This window comes from Hirundo rustica, chromosome 32, assembly GCF_015227805.2.
Source record: "Hirundo rustica isolate bHirRus1 chromosome 32, bHirRus1.pri.v3, whole genome shotgun sequence".
Classification (NCBI taxonomy): Eukaryota; Metazoa; Chordata; class Aves; order Passeriformes; family Hirundinidae; genus Hirundo; species Hirundo rustica.
The window spans coordinates 662,721-680,028 of record NC_053481.1 but is presented as its reverse complement, the minus strand read 5'-3'; the positions used below and the strand labels follow the sequence as shown (position 1 = coordinate 680,028).

Below are 17,308 nucleotides of genomic sequence, written 5' to 3'. Positions count from 1 at the left end.
CCCGCCCCTCCCCGCCTGCAGCCGCCTCCGGGCGCTGTTTGCTCCCAGTTCCCTCCCAGTGCTCCCAGTAAGAGCGATACTGGGAGGGAAAGCGCTCCCAATTCCTTCCCGCTGCTCCCAGCATCGCTCCCAGTTGCTCCCGGGATCGCTCCCAGCGCGGCGCGGGACGGGGCCGCTTTGGAAGCCGCCCAGGGCAGAGCGCGGCTGGTTTTGGGTGTCGGCACCGCCCGGGCCGGGCTGGGAGCGGAGGAGCAGCGGGAGGAAGAGGAGGGAGAGAGGAAGAGGAAGAGGAGTAGCGGGAGGAAGAGGAGGAGCAGCAGCAGCACGCGGTTCCCCTGCCCGCTGAGGCCGCAGCTCCCCCGGCTCCGGCTCCATCGCCCACCCGGAACCCGCAGGTGAGCGGGGATGGAGGAGCTCGCCCCAAATCCATCGTGAGGGTCTCCGGGAGGGTTTTTTTTTGTCTGGGCAGGGGATGTTTGTGTGAAAAACGGCTATCACTTGTTTTAAAATTTTGAAAGTTTCATAGTAAATAAAATGATTATAAAAATAGAATTGGAGTAAAAAATTGAACAATTAGGGTTAGGACAGTACCAGAAAATAAAAACAAAGTTACAGACGGCTGGGTGCCTTCCCGAGCAAAAAGCTCTGAAGAAGGACCCCCGTTAACAAAGGATTACCTCTTAAAAGCAATCGCCTGTTGAATATTCATACATTTCATACATGGTGCATAAATTCCAGTCAAACAAAGAATTCTCTCTGGTTAGTGTCACTTTTTTTGCTTTAATCTCTATGGTGTCTTCAGGGCTGAGCAAGGCAGAACTTGGTCTCTTCTGATAAGGAAGTAGTCAATTCCTTTTCTCTGAAAGGTTTACGTTTTCCTGTGGTTGCTATATAAAAACTACATTTTAACTACAAAACTACATTTACCCTACTATCAAAATATTAATACAACATTACTAGTCAATACAACATAATACATATAATAAGTATCTTGCGTAGAGCCATATAATATGCACTTTTCACAATCCTCCCTGTTTCTTTTCATAATTAATTTGGCTCGAGCAATATTCATTGTTTTTTAGCCTTCATTATTTGCTCATTTTTTTCACAAATCTACCTCACTTCTTTGAAAGGGTCTTCTATATTATTTTGTTTCTTTAACACCATAATCCTTTGTGTTGTTGTTGTAGGCAACTTTTGGTCAATGTTCACTAATTGTATGCCTTGTACCACACTGGTAATGAGCCGAATGAAACAGGGGATCAAACAAGAAAGAAATATTACACCAGCTGTAGCACATAAAAGGAAGAAGCCTAATTTTTTCCACCATTCTACTCCCAACACGTTATCCCACCAGCTAGTATTTAGCATTGATTTCCACTTTTGAACTGGTACATGGGCGATTTTTCTGATATCATTGACTATGTCCAGGACGACATCTCCATTGTCATCTATTTTTAAACAACAATCTGATGTATTGAACCTTCCACAAACACCCCCTTCTTCAGCTAATAGATAGTCTAAAGGCAACCTATTCTGATACACAGCCGCTCTTGTTTGGGTTTGTTGCCTTGATATTAATTCCATTGCCCGACCAGTTTTGTTCGTTATTATCTCTACAGCGGCTTGAAGTCTTATAATACGATTTAGCATATAAATTGGGGTTCGATATCCCCAACTCCCATCTTGTGCTCAGGTGGCTGGCCCATATGTTTCCAGTATGCGTTCACGGGGCCATTCCTCATCTCCCCGTTTTTGGAATCCTCCAATTAAATCTCTTTTGTTTCTCTTTAGATCCTCATAAACTGGTATCCCTAATTGATCCCCATCAGGTCCTGGTAAAAGAAAAAATCCTGGCTGTGTAATTCCCAGAGTGCAGCTCCCTTTCCACTGAGAGGGGAGTTTTGGGTATGCTCTTTTTCCACATATCCAAAATAAGCCGTCTGGAGCTTTCCAATAGTCAAATTTTTGTTGATCTATATTCTCCCAAAATTTGGAAATTTCTGGGATGCCATAGTAAGGATTTTTACCTGTATCCTCACATTGAAAAAGTTTTCTTTTCTTATCATACTTACAATTCCCTTTTTTTGCTTTTTCTTGGGTCCAATACACGGTTGGTTCTTCTGGGACCTACCATACAGAAGTTCCATTACTAACCTTCTATCTTTGACAGGGTGTTTTTCCTACTTGATGAAGGAACCTTTTCCCAGTGTGCCAAAGACATTCTTCCCCTATCAGTGTTGAGCTTTAAATCCACCCTTCTGGTCTGTTTTCTCCACTTGTACTTGCTTGGTTCCATTTAAGGAGCTCAATTGGGCCTAAGCTGCTGCCTTTCATGGCCATTCTTCTGACATCAAAGCCTCTCCACAGTCCCAACAATTGGTTATGTTAAGTTCCTTACTTATTCTTTCCACTCATTCTACAAACTGATTTTTACCCATCCTTGAGATATCTATTTCTTTTTCTAATTGCTGTTCAAGTTTTGTGTACAAATTGTTGATCAAAATTGGCACAGGTTTAGGTGGTTGTACTGACGTAGCATTTTTGCTTATCAACTGCTCTTTTACTAAATCTTGTGCTTTGTGCCCAATAATGTAGGTAAAACAAATCCATCTCTCCTCTTTTGGCCATTGACTTCCCATCCTGCTGCCACTTGTTCCTAAGTTCTCCGCAATCCAGTACTTCTTCCCTTTATGTATGCAATTGCCTAATTTGGATGGGTTATAACAATGACTGTTGAGATGAGTATGAGAAATGAAAAAAGAACCTCGGTGTCTTTCCATGTACAGCTTTTGCTAACACTTATAGCATGGCCTTGTCGATATCCCAAAAGGGAGAAGACAAAACTTGAGTGACAGAAAAAGGAGTAACAGGGGTCCAGTATGGCTTATACTCCCACCTCCCATGCCTATGGGGTTGCAACGCACAGCAGGTGTATTTGATCTTCTTGGTGGCGAATACAGAGGCCAATCTGGTCTTGCGCTCTATTTCCTTGTCACTTCCTCTTAGCTAATTTCCAGACAAATCGTTTCTGACACTCCTTAACTGTTGTTTCCCACCGTTCTTCAGGTATCTCCCATTCAACAGGCACTAATAATTCCCATCCACACAACAAAGTTATTCTTTCAGTTTCTTTGAATTCTACCTGGATAGGAGATCGATTTGGCCCTTGACACTTCCTGCAACGAGAGCATCGATTGTGTGAACTACAATACCAATTCTTCCCACAATCTAAACATTTACATTTAACCCAGCTAGCATGTCTGGTATTTGGGTGGATCAAACAGGGTTTTTGGTCTGGCACTGATGGAAGTTGCAACTCCTCTTCCTCCTTGTATAAATCACAGGCTAAGGCGTGAATACAAGAGTTCTCTGTCCGAAACAGTCCTGATCTTCCTGTTTGGAGTGGAAGTATTCCTCCCCAAGGAGGGTATCAGAGGCGTCTCCAAGCTTGTCCAGGCGGTACTTGAAACCACTGATATAAGCTTGGCCTTATCTCCTAATTAGGTGTGATGCTGGGTATGTTTCTTGGATCATTTGGGTCTTGCTAGTTCATTACCACCCAGTCCCTGTTTAAGAGTCAGTTTTGTATCACGCGGTTCAGATGTAATCGTCCACTCCTTAGGTTCTTCCACGGGTCCTTTGATTCTGCTGGTGTCGATCCACCCTCGTTCCTTGGTCCAGATCATGGCCTGGGTCGTCAGCAATACCTGAAAAGGACCTTCCCATTGAGGAGTCAAAGATTGTTCTTTCCAGGTTTTTACTAGCACCCATTCCCCTGGATGAACATTATGGATTTTAAAGTCTAAAGGTGTGGTTTGAGGGATTATTCCTTTCAACCGTAAGTTCTTAAGAGTTTTTGCAATGGTGTTATAACATATCTTTTAACACTCCTTCCCCCTACCTCATAGGGAGCATTTTCATGTTGGGTGGTCAAAAAGGGTAACCCAAACATCATTTCATAGGGTGACACTCCCAGGTGTCTGACCTGGGTTGTGTTCGGATCTTCAATAAAGCTAAAGGTAAGCATTGTACCCATGACATTTGGGTTTCAACTATTAATTTGGTCCAAGTTCTCTTTAAAGTCTGGTTCATCCTTTCTACACGACCAGAACTCTGTGGATGCCATGGGGTATGCAGCTCCCATTTTATCCCTAAAGATTGATTTATTTGTTGTAACACTTTTGACGTAAAATGCGTTCCTCTGTCCGAGTCTATTCTATTAACCATTCTGTATCTGGGAATAATCTGTTCTAGAAGGGTTTTACTTACCATGTTGGCTGAGGCCTTGGTAGTGGGAACTGCTTCTACCCAATGAGTTAGATGGTCTGTCATTACTACTAAATACTTCCATCTTTGTACCTGAGGAAGTTCAGGAAAATCTGCTTAGATACTTTGAAATGGTCAAAGAGCTAACTGACAACTTCCTAATGTTGTTTTTCTCATCACCTTTTTGTTTATCCTTTGGCAAGTTACACGGTTTTCAGTTACTTGCTTTGCTACTCCAAAAATCCCAATGCATCCGTAGTTCCTTAAGAAATGATCACACAAAGCCTGAGTACCCCAGTGGGTTTTCTGATGCATGTCTTCTAACATTTTTCTAGTAAGTATTTTATTAAGTAATTGTCTTCCATCAGGAAGTTTCCATTTCCCTGATTGTCTTGGTTTGGGACAAATTTGGGAGAAAACTCCTGTATAGGATCCTTCTAAGGAAGCAAACCCACGTGGCCCCTCCCTCTAACTGGTCCGGAAAAAAAACCCAAAACTCTCTTTGGAGAAAAGTGGAAAAAACTATTTTACTAAACAAATGAAGTGCATACAAGTATAAAGAATGAATAGTATGAAACAATAAAACCTCTTTTTGTGAAGTGAGATGGCAAATTGAGAAAGTCCTTGCCGTGGGTGTAGCTCGGCTCTTTCTCTCAGCGTCTCCTCAGTCCCAGTCTCTCCGGCGCTGCTGGAAAATGCTGAGGTCCAGGCCCCGGTGGGCTGCAGGTGCAGCCCCCAGTGCTCCCCTGGGTTTTTAGTCTAGAGCAGGTTTAAACAGTTCCAAGAAAAAGGAAAAAAACAGTCCAGGGAAATTCTCTGCCCTAGCTAGCTGAAACTAACTAAAAGCAAAAAAAATCTCTGTCCTGCAGTCTCTCCAAGCCTCCACCGAACACCGTGTCCACAGAAGAATGTGGAGGAGTCAGGCAGTTTTCTCAAAACAAACTCCGCGCTTCTCCTTGCTCTTAGAACCAGTCTTAAAGGCACAGGACTCAATATACAGCACAAACAGAACAGACGATTGGGGATACAAGCATCATAAAGTTACTCTAGGACATTCCACCCCTTGTATCCCCATATCGTCAATTTACTAAAACTAATATATATTCCAGCTCTACACACACATACATCTATATAAAAACAATATGCAATATACAGCTACATACAGTGGCAGTACCATTTAGCACACAGTGATAATTACACACGGTTCTCACCCAACAATCAAATCTCCCTGGGGTACACATCGTGTGGTTCCATCTTTCTGCATTACCCACCATGTGCAGCCTGGTCCTTGAGCAAAGACAATCCCACGGATGGGATCCTCTGTACTTGAAGCAGAATTGATCTAAACTGTCTTCCTTAACAAACCTCTTACATGTACTACTGGGACTTTCTCTCTATCTACTGTATGTAGGGACTCAGATTGGGCAGGGCTTGCTCTGTTGGTGGAACCTCGGGTGTTAACTAACCAGGTGGCCTTTGCTAGATGCTGCTCCCTGTTTTTGAATGATCCCCCACCCAGTGCTTTCAGGGTGGTTTTTAGCAGTCTATTATATCTTTCTATTTTCCCTGAAGCTGGTGCATGATAGGGGATATGGTACACTTAACTTAATGCCATGTTCTCTAGCCCAGTTGTTGATGAGGCTGTTTTTGAAATGAGTTCCATTGTCTGACTCAATTCTCTCGGGGGTACCATGCCTCTAAAGAACTTGTTTTTTAAGGCTTAGAATGGTGTTATGGGCCGTAGCGTGAGGCACAGGGTAGGTCTCCAGCCATCCTGTGGTGGCTTCTACTATTGTGAGCATGTAGCGCTTGCCTTGGCGGGTTTGGGGAAGGGTGATGTAGTCAACCTGCTAGGCTTCTTTATACTTATACTTGGACCATCGCCCGCTATACCATAGGGGCTTCACTCGCTTGGCCTGCTTGATGGCAGCACACGTCTCACAGTCATGGATAACCTGAGAAATACTGTCCATGGTTAGATCCACCCCTCGGTCTCAGGCCCACTTATAGGTGGCATCTCTGCCCTGATGGCCTGAGGCATCATGGGCCTATCGAGCTAGAAACAGCTCTCCCTTGTGTTGCTAATCTAAGTCTATCTTTGACACCTCTATCTTTGCAGCCTGATCTACCTGCTCATTGTTTCGGTGCTCTTCGTTAGCTCGACTCTTGGGGACATGGGCATCTACATGACGGACTTTGACAGGTAGCTTCTCTACCCGAGTGGCAATGTCCTTCCACTCATCTGCAGCCCAGATTGGTTTTCCCCTACGCTGCCAGTTGGCTTTTTTCCACTTCTCCAGCTATCCCCACAGAGCATTGGCTACCATCCACAAATCAGTGTAGAGGTAGAGCTTTAGTCATTTCTCTCTTTCAGCAATGTCCAGGGCCAGTTGAACAGCTTTGAGTTCAACGAGTTGGCTTGACCCACTTTCTCCTTCAGTGGCTTGTGCAACTTGTCTTGTGGGACTCTATACAGCTGCTTACCACTTTCGTTTCATCCTAATGATGCGGCAGGAACTGTCAGTGAAAAGAGCATAGCGTGTTTCTTCTGCTGGCAGTTGGTTGTATGGTGGAGCTTCTTCAGCACGTGTCACTTGTTCCTGCTCCTCTTCATTTATGAGACTAAAGTTTTCACCTTCCGGCCAGTTTGTAATTATCTCCAAAATCCCAGGGCGATTTGGGTTTTCAATGCGGGCGCGCTGAGTGATGAGGGCAATCCATTTGCTCCATGTGGCATTGGTGGCATGGTGGGTAGAGGGAACTTCTGCTTTGAACATCTATCCCAGCACTGGTAGTCGAGGTGCTAGCAGGAGTTGTGTTTCAGTCCCTACTACTTCTGAGGCAGCTTGAACTCTTTCATAGGCAGCCAAGATTTCCTTCTCTGTTGGAGTGTAGTTGGCTTCGGACCCTCTGTAGCTTCGGCTCCAGAATCTTAGTGGTCGGCCTCGAGTCTCCCCAGGCACCTTCTGCCAAAGGCTCCAGGACAGGCCATTGTTCCCGGCTGCTGAGTAGAGCACGTTCTTCACTTCTGGTCCCGTCCTGACTGGGCCAAGGGCCACTGCATGAGCGATCTCCTGCGTGATCTGGGCAAAGGCTTGTTGCTGTTCAGGGCCCCAGTAGAAATCATTCTTCTTGCAGGTGACCAGGTAGAGAGGGCTCACAATCTGGCTGTACTCAGGAATGTGCATCCTCCAGAAACCTATGGCGCCTAGGAAAGCTTGTGTTTCCTTTTTGTTAGTTGGTGGGCACATTGCTGTGATCTTGTTGATGACTTCAGTGGGAATCTGACGCTTTCCATCGTGCCACTTTACTCCCAGAAACTGGATCTCTCGAGCAGGTCCTTTAACTTTGCTCTTCTTGATAGCAAAGACAGCCTTCAGGAGAATCTGGATGATCTTCTTTCCTTTCTCAAACACTTCCATTGCTGTGTTTCCCCACACAATGATATCATCGATGTACTGTAGATGTTCCGGAGCCTCACCCTTTTCCAGTGCAGCCTGGATCGTCCATGGCAGATGGTGGGGCTGTGTTTCCACCCCTGGGGCAGTTGGTTCCAGGTGTACTGCACTCCCCTCCAGGTGAAAGCAAACTGAGGCCTGCATTCTGCAGCCAGAGGAATGGAGAAAAAGGCATTAGCAATGTCAATTGTGGCGTACCACTTTGCTGCCTTGGACTCCAGCTCGTACTGGAGCTCCAACATGTCCGGCACAGCAGCACTCAATGGTGGAGTCACTTCGTTCAAGGCACGGTAGTCCACAGTCAATCTCCATTCTCCGTCAGACTTGCGCACAGGCCAGATGGGGCTGTTGAAGGGTGAGTGGGTTTTGCTGACCACACTTTGAGTCTCCAGCTCACGGATCATCTTGTGGATGGGGATCACAGCATCTCGAGTTGTTCTGTACTGTCGGCGATGCACTATTGAAGTGGCAATTGGCACTTGTTGCTCTTCCACCCTCAGAAGACCTACAGCAGATGGGTTCTCTGATAGTCCAGGCAAAGTATTCAACTGCTTAACACCCTCTGTCTCTACAGCTGCTATCCCGAATGCCCACCTAAATCCCTTTGGGTCTTTGAAATACCCATTTTGGAGGAAGTCTATGCCCAAAATGCATGGAGCTTCTGGGCTAGTCACAATAGGGTGTCTCTTCTACTCATTTCCAGTCAGGCTCACATCAGCTTCCACTAAAGTAAAATCTTGTGAACCCCCTGTTACCCCAGCAATGGAAACAGATTCTTCCCCCACATGTCTTGATGGAAGTAATGTGCACTGTGCACCAGTGTCAACTAAGGCCTCGTATTTTTGTGGTTCTGATGTGCCAGGCCAACGAATCCACACAGTCCAAAAAACACGGTTTTCCCTAGCCTCTACCTGGCTAGAGGCAGGGCCCCTCTAAGCCTGATTATCCTTATTTCCCTGGGTAACCGGAGCTGCTTCCTTCTTGCTGGAACTTCCTCTCATAGTCTTGCTATTCAACAATTCATGCAGCCGTTGTGTCATAGCATCAGTAGATTCTCCATCCCATCTTTTCATATTTTCTCCACATTCATGCAGGAGGACCCACAGCTTAGCCCGTGGGATGCCTTTTCCCTCTCTATCTAGGGAACGTTTGCGTGTGGTGCCAGAGCCCCTAACTTGTACTGCAGAGATCTGGAGAATGTCCTGCTTGAGTTCTTTGTGATTCTCCTCCATCTTGTCTGCTAATCCCCGCACCTGTGTTTCCAGAGCTGCAATTCTTGCATGTGTTGGACCATGCACAGCATCTGCATATGTTCATAGCTTCTTCGCCATATCAAGCATGGTCTCCTCTGTCTCATCCCGCTTCATTATTGCTAAAGCAGAGGAGTATTCTTGTGGCCCAAGTCGTACAAGTTTTCGCCACATCACAGGTGTACATGGTACCAAGTCGGGGTTCCTAATGTTTATGTCATCTGAGAAGACAATCTCCGCCACTGCCATTTCCCTCAAGCGCTGGATCCCTTGTTCAATGGTTTTCCACTGGGTTTGCTGCATATAGAGATCGTCGGCACAGAGATATCTTTGTGCCACACTTCCCAGGACCCGTTCCCAGAGTCTGCAAGGACCAGCCTGCCTCATCATTTCTTGGTCAATAACTGGATCATGTGACAGGGATCCCAGATGTCTCACTTCAGTGCCATCCAGAATTGTAGCCTCGCCTGCAGCATCCCAAAGACGGACTAACCAACTAATTATAGATTCATCAGGTCGTCGAGTATAATCCTTTCTTAGGCCATGAAGGTCTTTCAGGGAAAAGGACTCAATAGTATCTCCTGCTCTTGCAGCAGTTGGTCGGGCTCCTGCTCTTGCAGCAGTTGGTTGGGCTCCTGATGTTGTAGCAGCTGGTTGGGCTCCTGATCGTGTGCTAGTTGGTTGGACTCCCGATCTTGTGCCAGTTGATTTGGCTTCTGATTTTGTATCAGTTGGTTCGGCTTCTGACTGTGTATCATCAGTTGCTTCAGCTTCTGATTGTGTGTCAGGTGGTTTGACTCCTGACTGGGTGTCAGGAGGCATTGAGGATCCTTCACCTGAATCATCGTCTACTGGTCGATCGGTTTTGTCCGTGTGCTTCTTTCCCTTCTTTACTGCAGCAACTGCCGGTGTCTTAGCCTCACTGTCTGGTTGAGCTGCAGCCTGAATAGCTGTGGGGTTGGCTGCAGCCTGAGTGACTGATTTATCTCCCTGCTCTCTTGCCTCTATCTGCTGCCCTACAGTGTTTAGCAGTGTGTGACTCATTCTAGAAAAGCTATAAACCATATAGAGGAAGCTCACCAGGTGAAATACCAGGAAGGTGGTGTCTTTAACATTCAGGAGACGCTGAACATTCTCCAAAAGTGGTGTAACTGACTCAAAAGAGAAGAAGGAAAGAAGAGGCTGAAGAGCCTCATCCCCTACTCCTCCTCTAACAAACTGGGTGCAATTGTTGATAAATCCCCAAAACATGCTGCTGGAACTAGGACGCAGGGTAGGACGAAAAAACCATAAACTGAACATACCCAGAACAAACTCCAGTATCTTTATAAGCTTTTTGTAAACCATAATCACTGAACCCAGCAAAATAACTATTCTAATTTGTGCATCCCTAGTGTAAAAGCTGTATGTTAGGGACAATATTGGAGCTATTTCTGGGTAAGAAAACAAACCTAGGGACCAGAAAGGTATTAAAACCTCAAAAAAGCCTAGGGAACAGAAATGCAGAAAAGACTCCATTCTAAGAGACATTAGGAATTCAAGAAGCAACATGGCCACTGACTGTTTAATCCCCACCCAAAGGACAACTAAAAAATGCAGTTAATAATAATCAATACAAGTTTTTTCCACTCTCTCGTGCCCCGCAGTGGGTGCCAGTTAGAAATATGTCTTGGTTTGGGACAAATTTGGGAGAAAACCCCTGTATAGGATCCCTCTAAGGAAGCAAACCCATGTGGCCCCTCCCTCCAACCGGTCCGGAAAAAAAACCCAAAACCCTCTTTGGAGAAAAGTGGAAAAAAACTATTTTACTAAACAAATGAAGTGCATACAAGTATAAAGAATGAATAGTATGAAACAATAAAACCTCTTCTTCTGAAGTGAGATGGCAAATTGAGAAAGTCCTTGCCGTGGGTGTAGCTCAGCTCTCTCTCAGTGCCTCTCCTCAGTCCCAGTCTCTCCGGCGCTGCTGGAAAATGCCGAGGTCCAGGCCCCGGTGGGCCGCAGGTGCAGCCCCCAGTGCTCCCCTGGGTTTTCAGTCCAGAGCAGGTTTAAACAGTTCCAAGAAAAAGGAAAAAAACAGTCCAGGGAAATTCTCTGCTCTAGCTAGCTGAAACTAACTAAAAGCAAAGAAAAAAAATCTATGTCCTGCAGTCTCTCCAAGCCTCCGCCGAACACCGTGTCCACAGAAGAATGTGGAGGAGTCAGGCAGTTTTCTCAAAACAAACTCCGCGCTTCTCCTTGCTCTTAGAACCAGTCTTAAAGGCACAGGACTAAATATACAGCACAAACAGAACAGACGATTGGGGATACAGGCATCATAAAGTTACCCTAGGACACTGATTCAGCCTGTTCTCCTCCTATCTCGTTGAATTCTTTTTTCTCTGCTTCACTAAACTTTGGGATTTCCAATTTTGCCTCATCAGGAGTTAATATGAACATAATTCTTTCAGCTCCATTTTCTGCTGCATCCTTAGCTTCCTGATCTGCCAAATTATTTCCTCTTCTTTCTGGGGTCACTCCTCTTTGGTGTCCCTTAATGTGTACTATAGCTATTTCTTCCGGTAGTTTTAATGCCTCTAAAATCTCTAAAATGACTCCCTCATGTACTAATCCTTTTCCTCTTGAATTAAGTAATCCTCTTTCTTCCCAAATTTTTCCAAAAGTATGTACCACTCCAAAAGCATACCTCGAATCAGTAGATACAGTTCCTTTCTTGTGTGCTAAATATTCCAGTGCCTTTTTTAGAGCATATAATTCACAGGTTTGAGCTGACCAGTTTGAAGGTAATTTTCCTTTTTCAAACGTTTGCATGTTCTTTCCATCAACTACTGCAAACCCTGACATTCTTTTTCCTTGTAGACATCTGGAGGAACCATCCACATAGATTCTTTCCCCTTCTGAAAGGGCTTGTTCTTCAAGATCCCCTCAAACTTTTGTTTGGTATTGGATAATTTCTAAACAATTATGTATTAGGTTATCTGCTGCTTCTCCATGTAAGAATTGAGCTGGCTTTAAACTTCTGTTTACTTCTAATGTCAGATTATCACTATCAAGATTGCTTCATATTTTAACATTCTAGAGTCTGTCAGCCATTTTTCAGCTTTCTGATTGAACACATTTCGAACCGCATGAGGTGTGCACACAATTAGTTGACCTCCAAAAGTAAGTTTACGACTTTCTTCTACCAGGATTGCAGTAGCGACTATAGCTTGACTACATACTGGCCAGCCGTGGCTCACTGGGTCCAACATCTTTGATGAATAAGCTACTGGTCTCTTTACTCTTCCTCACTCCTGGACTAGAACTCCATGAGCTATCCCATTTTCTACATTCACGTACAGATGAAAGAGTTTTTCTAGTGAGGGTAAGCCTAAAGCAGGCATTGAGGCCAGTTTTAACTTCAGTTTTTCTAATTTATCATCATCTTCCTTGCTCCATTTTATATTATCTCCCCCCTGTCAACTTTTCATACAAGAATTTTACTGCCTGTGTGTACCCCTCAATCCATAATCTACAATATCCCAATAATCCGGGTAGTTTTCTGATTTCCCTCTTTGAAGAGGGAGGTGGAAGGGGTAAAATTCCTGCAATTCTCTTTGGACTGAGCCTTCAACTTCCCTCACTTATCAAGTGTCCAAGATATTTTATCCCTGGTTCTACAAATTGCAGCTTCCCTTTTGATACCCTTAATCCTTTTGCCCCAAGAAAATTCAAAAGTTTTATTGTAGCTTCTCCAACTTCATCTTCCCCAGATAGTAAAAGATCATCCACATATTGGATAATTTGTATTCCAGGAGGAGTGGAGAAGGCTTGCAGTATTTTTTCTAAAGCTTGCCCAAATAAGTTCGGAGACTCCGTGAACCCCTGTGGTAATTTTGTCCATCTTAATTGCTCCTTTCTTCCAGTTTTTGATCCTCCCATTCGAGGGCAAAGATATCTCGGCTCTCCTTGGCTGGTGGACAGGCCCAAAAAGCATCTTTAAGATCCACTACACTAAACCACTGATGCTGGGGTGGAACTTTACTTGGATGTGTATAGGGATTGGGTACCAGTGGGAAACGAGACCGAGTTCTTTTGTTAACCTCCCTTAAATCTTGTACTAGTCTGTAACTCCCATCAGGCTTCTTTACTGGGAGAATAGGGGTATTATGGGGAGACATACAAGATTCTAATGTCCCATCCTTTATTAGTCCTTCTATTACTGGCTTCAAACCTTCCCGTCCTTCTAAAGATATGGGGTATTAACGTACACATATGGGACAATCTTCTCTCTCTATTGTAACCCTTCTAGGGTCAATATTTAATCCTCCCCTATTTCCTTCCCCAGCCCAAACTTTCTTGTTAATTTTTTCTTCATCCTCTTGGCCTAATTTTAAGACTTTACCAGTCATTTCCCCATCTTCTGGTATAACCCCTATTCCTAATTTCACTTGTAAGTCTCTTCCCAGTAAGTTGCTACCTGCCTTTGGGACCAATAAGACATCTCCCATCCAAATTTTAGTTTCCCCCTCCATTACTACATCTTTAATGACTGGAACTGTAAAAGTTTCTCCTTTTGCCCCTGTTACGTTTGCAGTATCTTTACTCACACTATAACCTTTTGGTACATTTAGCAGACAGGTTCTTCCTGCCCCTGTATCTACCACAAATTCCAGTTCTTCTCCTTGGGGACCCACTTCTAGAGTTATCACAGGCTCTAGATGGTATTTGTCCCCTAAAAAATAGAGCCTTTGACCTCCCCATTCCTCCTCTGTGCCCATCTCTTTGAAGATTTTCAGATCTATTACTTGCTTAGGACAATTTCTCCTATAATGTCCTTTGCCCCCACAGTAAAAACAGACATTCCTGGAATGCTGCTGAGACTTGGTTTGTATTGGCGTTCTATTCTTTTCCTTTCCCCTGTCTCTACTATTTTCATATCTAGAAGTAGTGCCTGTGTGGTTTTGATTTTTTTGGAAATTGTTTTCTCGCATGGTGACTGCCATAAGTTTTGCTTTCAGTTTAGCTTTTTCTTCATCTCTTCAGACATAAACTTTCTGAACCGCCTTTAATAAGTCATCTAATGATTTATTATGCCAATCCACAATTTTTTCTAATGTTTTTCTAATATCTGGCCAGGCATTAGTAACAAAGTTAATCCTTAACAAAGCTATTCCCACATCAGTTTCAGGGTCTGTTTCGGAATATTGTTTCATATTTCTCCTAAGTCTGTCTAACCATTCAGTTGGAGATTCTTCTTTTTCTTGTTGTGCCTCAAAAGCTTTTTTAGCATCTTGCCCTCGGGGTGCTGCCTCTTTTATTCCCTTGATTGTTAAATTACGATATTCATTCATGTGTTTCCTCCCCTCCTCATTACTTCGACCCCACCCAGGAGGCGCAGTTGGCATTTTGTCTTCCCCGGGGGCGCCCTGTGGGTTCTCTTTTTCCCAAACTTTTATTCCAGCTACTCTGATTAATTGCCTTTCTCCTTGAGAAAATATTATTTTCATTATAGACTGCATCTCTTCCCAAGTATAAATATTCGGACCTAAAAATTGGTCTAATTGTTCAGCTGTGCCTATGGGATCCTCTAAAATTCCTTTGAGTTCTTTTTGAAAATTTCTGACCTCAGAAGAAGTCCAAGGGGCGTTTACAACCCCTGTTCCACCCCCTCCCATTGGGACTTCTCTTACTGGAAATAGACTGATTTCTTTATCCCATTTTTGGTTTTTATCCTCTATAGTCTTTTCCCCATGTTTTGAGAAAGAATCCAGAGAGGGCTGTCTTTTAAGTGAACTTCTAGTGTTTTGATGAGGCATCTCCAGGGAGAAATGGTTTCTCTGAGCAGTCGCTGTGGTTACCGAGGGAACGGAGCTCAGGGCAGGAAGGGCGGTGAGGGGAGGGCACAGCGCCGAGGCTTGGTCCTCCAAGGGCGGAGCATTAGCGGGGTTTGCTGCCGGGACCGGCAGAGGAGGGGGCAGTTCCGGGGATAGCAGACGGGAGCGCGGACAGCCTGCACGGGGCTGGTGGCGGCTGAGTCAGCGGCTCCCGGCAGAGACAAAGCAGCAGCAGCGGCGGCGCCCAGCGCAGCCGGCTCGGGCAGGGCAGACAGGGATCGGGCAGTGGGGGAAGCGATCGGAGATAGGACTGTTATAAATAAAATCGACCAGATTCTATGTATCAAAAATTTAGAATTTTATTGTGAGACAAAATATCAGTCTCAGAAAGCCACAATTAAAAGGACAGCGTCGAGCCCGGGATCGCTGCTGGGTGAACACGGATACCAGCTTCTGCCAGCCTGGTATCCCCCCAAGTTCACAATTTTGGTCTCCAGCCACCCCTTTTTATACACTAGATCGCGGAGTGAAGTCCGGGATTCTGACGTTCTTCTCTCCGAGGCGTCTTCATTAATTATGCAAGTCCCGGTATCGGGAGTCTGAATGGACCGGTAGAGTGGAACAATGCAGGTGATGGCCGAGCCCGGGTGTGTCGTGGATATGTTAATTTCGACGGAGACGAGTAGAGATATCCATCTGAAGTGATTATCTTGGTCTCCGGACTTGTATCTCCGTTTTCTGTTGTCCTTTGTATCCTTTCAGGGATTCCCAGCAGCGATAGTTTCAAGGCCCCCTCTCTGGTAATTCCAATCATACTTTCCTCGTGTCCCTCCCGTGCTTCCCAAGCTGAGGAAATTCTTTCATTTTGGTTTCTCCATTTTACCTTTACCTATGTTAGTTTGAGCACATCTTTAACACTCATATTTATACAGTTAACATTTACCCTTTATAACTTGATAACACGAATTAACTTTAGCACATATATCACAATCCCCCCTCTTCCAAATTCACTAATTTAATTCGTGTTCTGGTTATAGTCTTTTTTTCTCTGTCAAGATAAAAAAGCCTCTTAACCATTATTCTGTTAACCTTTCCCCTGTCGTTTTGCTCCAATATGTTCTTTCTATGTTTCCCTCCTGTATCTGAGCTTCAAATTTTTCTAACACCTGGGCAGCAGTACTCTTTTCCTCAGTTAGGTTCATAATTTTTGAGGTAGCTTTGTTTTTGGCTAATCCCCCTGAGGCTAATTCAGGGTCCATAGGAAGGGCTGCTATTTGCATTCCTTGGACTACTGTGTGAATTAGTCTTATTAGGCAGGGTATTAGGCAGGGCAAGAACACTAATCCGGCTACAGAACACAGGATAAAGAATCCCACCTTTTTCCACCAATCTCCTGCTCCAAATATTTGATCCCACCATGATGCTTTTAGTATCGAATTCTATTTCTGCACTGGGACATGTGCCACTTTCTTGATTTCTGCAGCCAAATCTCTGATAGTTTCTCCATAGTCATTTATTTCGATACAACACTCTGAGTCATTAAATTTTCCACAAACGCCCCCTTCTTCTGCTAATAAATAGTCTAAAGCTATTCGATTTTGGTATACGAAAGCTCTCATCTGTGAGTGCTGTTTGGCTAACAACTCCAGGGCGTCTGAGGTGTGGTTAGACACTATTTCTACTACAGCTTGTAACCTGATTAGCCGGTTCAACAAGTATACTGGGGTTCTGTATCCCCAGCTTCCATCCTGTGCCCATGTGGCTGGACCATAGTATTCTATGATGCGTTCTGCAGGCCATTCTTCCTCTCCCTATTTCTGATTCCCTCCCACTTGTGGAAGTTCCTTCTTTACCTCTCGCTTTCTCCTGCTGAGGGTCTCATACAAAGGAGCCCCTAGTAAATTGCTACCAGTTCTGGGGAGTGTAAAGAAAGAGGGTCTAATCATACCTAGGGTACAGGACCCCTTCCATCTCCGGGGTAGCTCACTGTATGCTCTTTTTCCACAAATCCAATAAATTCCGCTGGGTGCTTTCCATTTAATATTTATATTTTCAGGCTTGTCCCAAAATTCTACTAACTCAGTTAAGGAGTAATAAGGGTTAGCGTTAGCAAATTCATGCCAACAGAGTTCAATTTCCTCTACCCAACTACATTTTTCTTGCTTTTCCTTTCCCCAGTACCCATTAGGGGGTTCTGGTTGCCATATCTTGGATCTATTGTTGGAATTTACAGCTAGAGTGGATAGACAAGGAGTGTATCCCACTACATCACTGTAAACATTTCCTTCTCTGCTTATACAGATTGTCCCTATTACTCGTTCGTCCAGTGTCCATCCTCCTGGTCGGGTCAAAGTGTTTAAGATTTTGTTATCCCATTTTAGCAATTGTTCAGGAGTTAAACTCTCACCTTTTTAGGGCCATCTTTCTGCGGATTTTAATCCTCCACAGATCCAACAATTAGTTAGCCCTAATTCGGTAGCAATTTCTTGTACTAAATCTAGGAAAAGGTTTTTGC

At 44.5% G+C, this 17,308-nt stretch overlaps 1 protein-coding gene and 1 pseudogene across 1 annotated transcript in view; both read left to right on the top strand.

Moving 5' to 3' along the window:
* The first annotated feature begins 262 nt into the window (after nucleotides 1–262).
* Nucleotides 263–17,308, top strand: part of LOC120764604 (zinc finger protein 501-like) — a 31,772-nt gene continuing 14,726 nt past the window's right edge. Inside the window, exon 1 of the mRNA XM_040088609.2 lies at nucleotides 263–395. The gene's annotated coding sequence lies outside the window, so the exon portion shown is untranslated. The remainder of the gene's footprint in view (nucleotides 396–17,308) is intronic.
* LOC120764620 (uncharacterized) overlaps nucleotides 353–17,308 on the top strand; it is a 64,381-nt pseudogene continuing 47,425 nt past the window's right edge.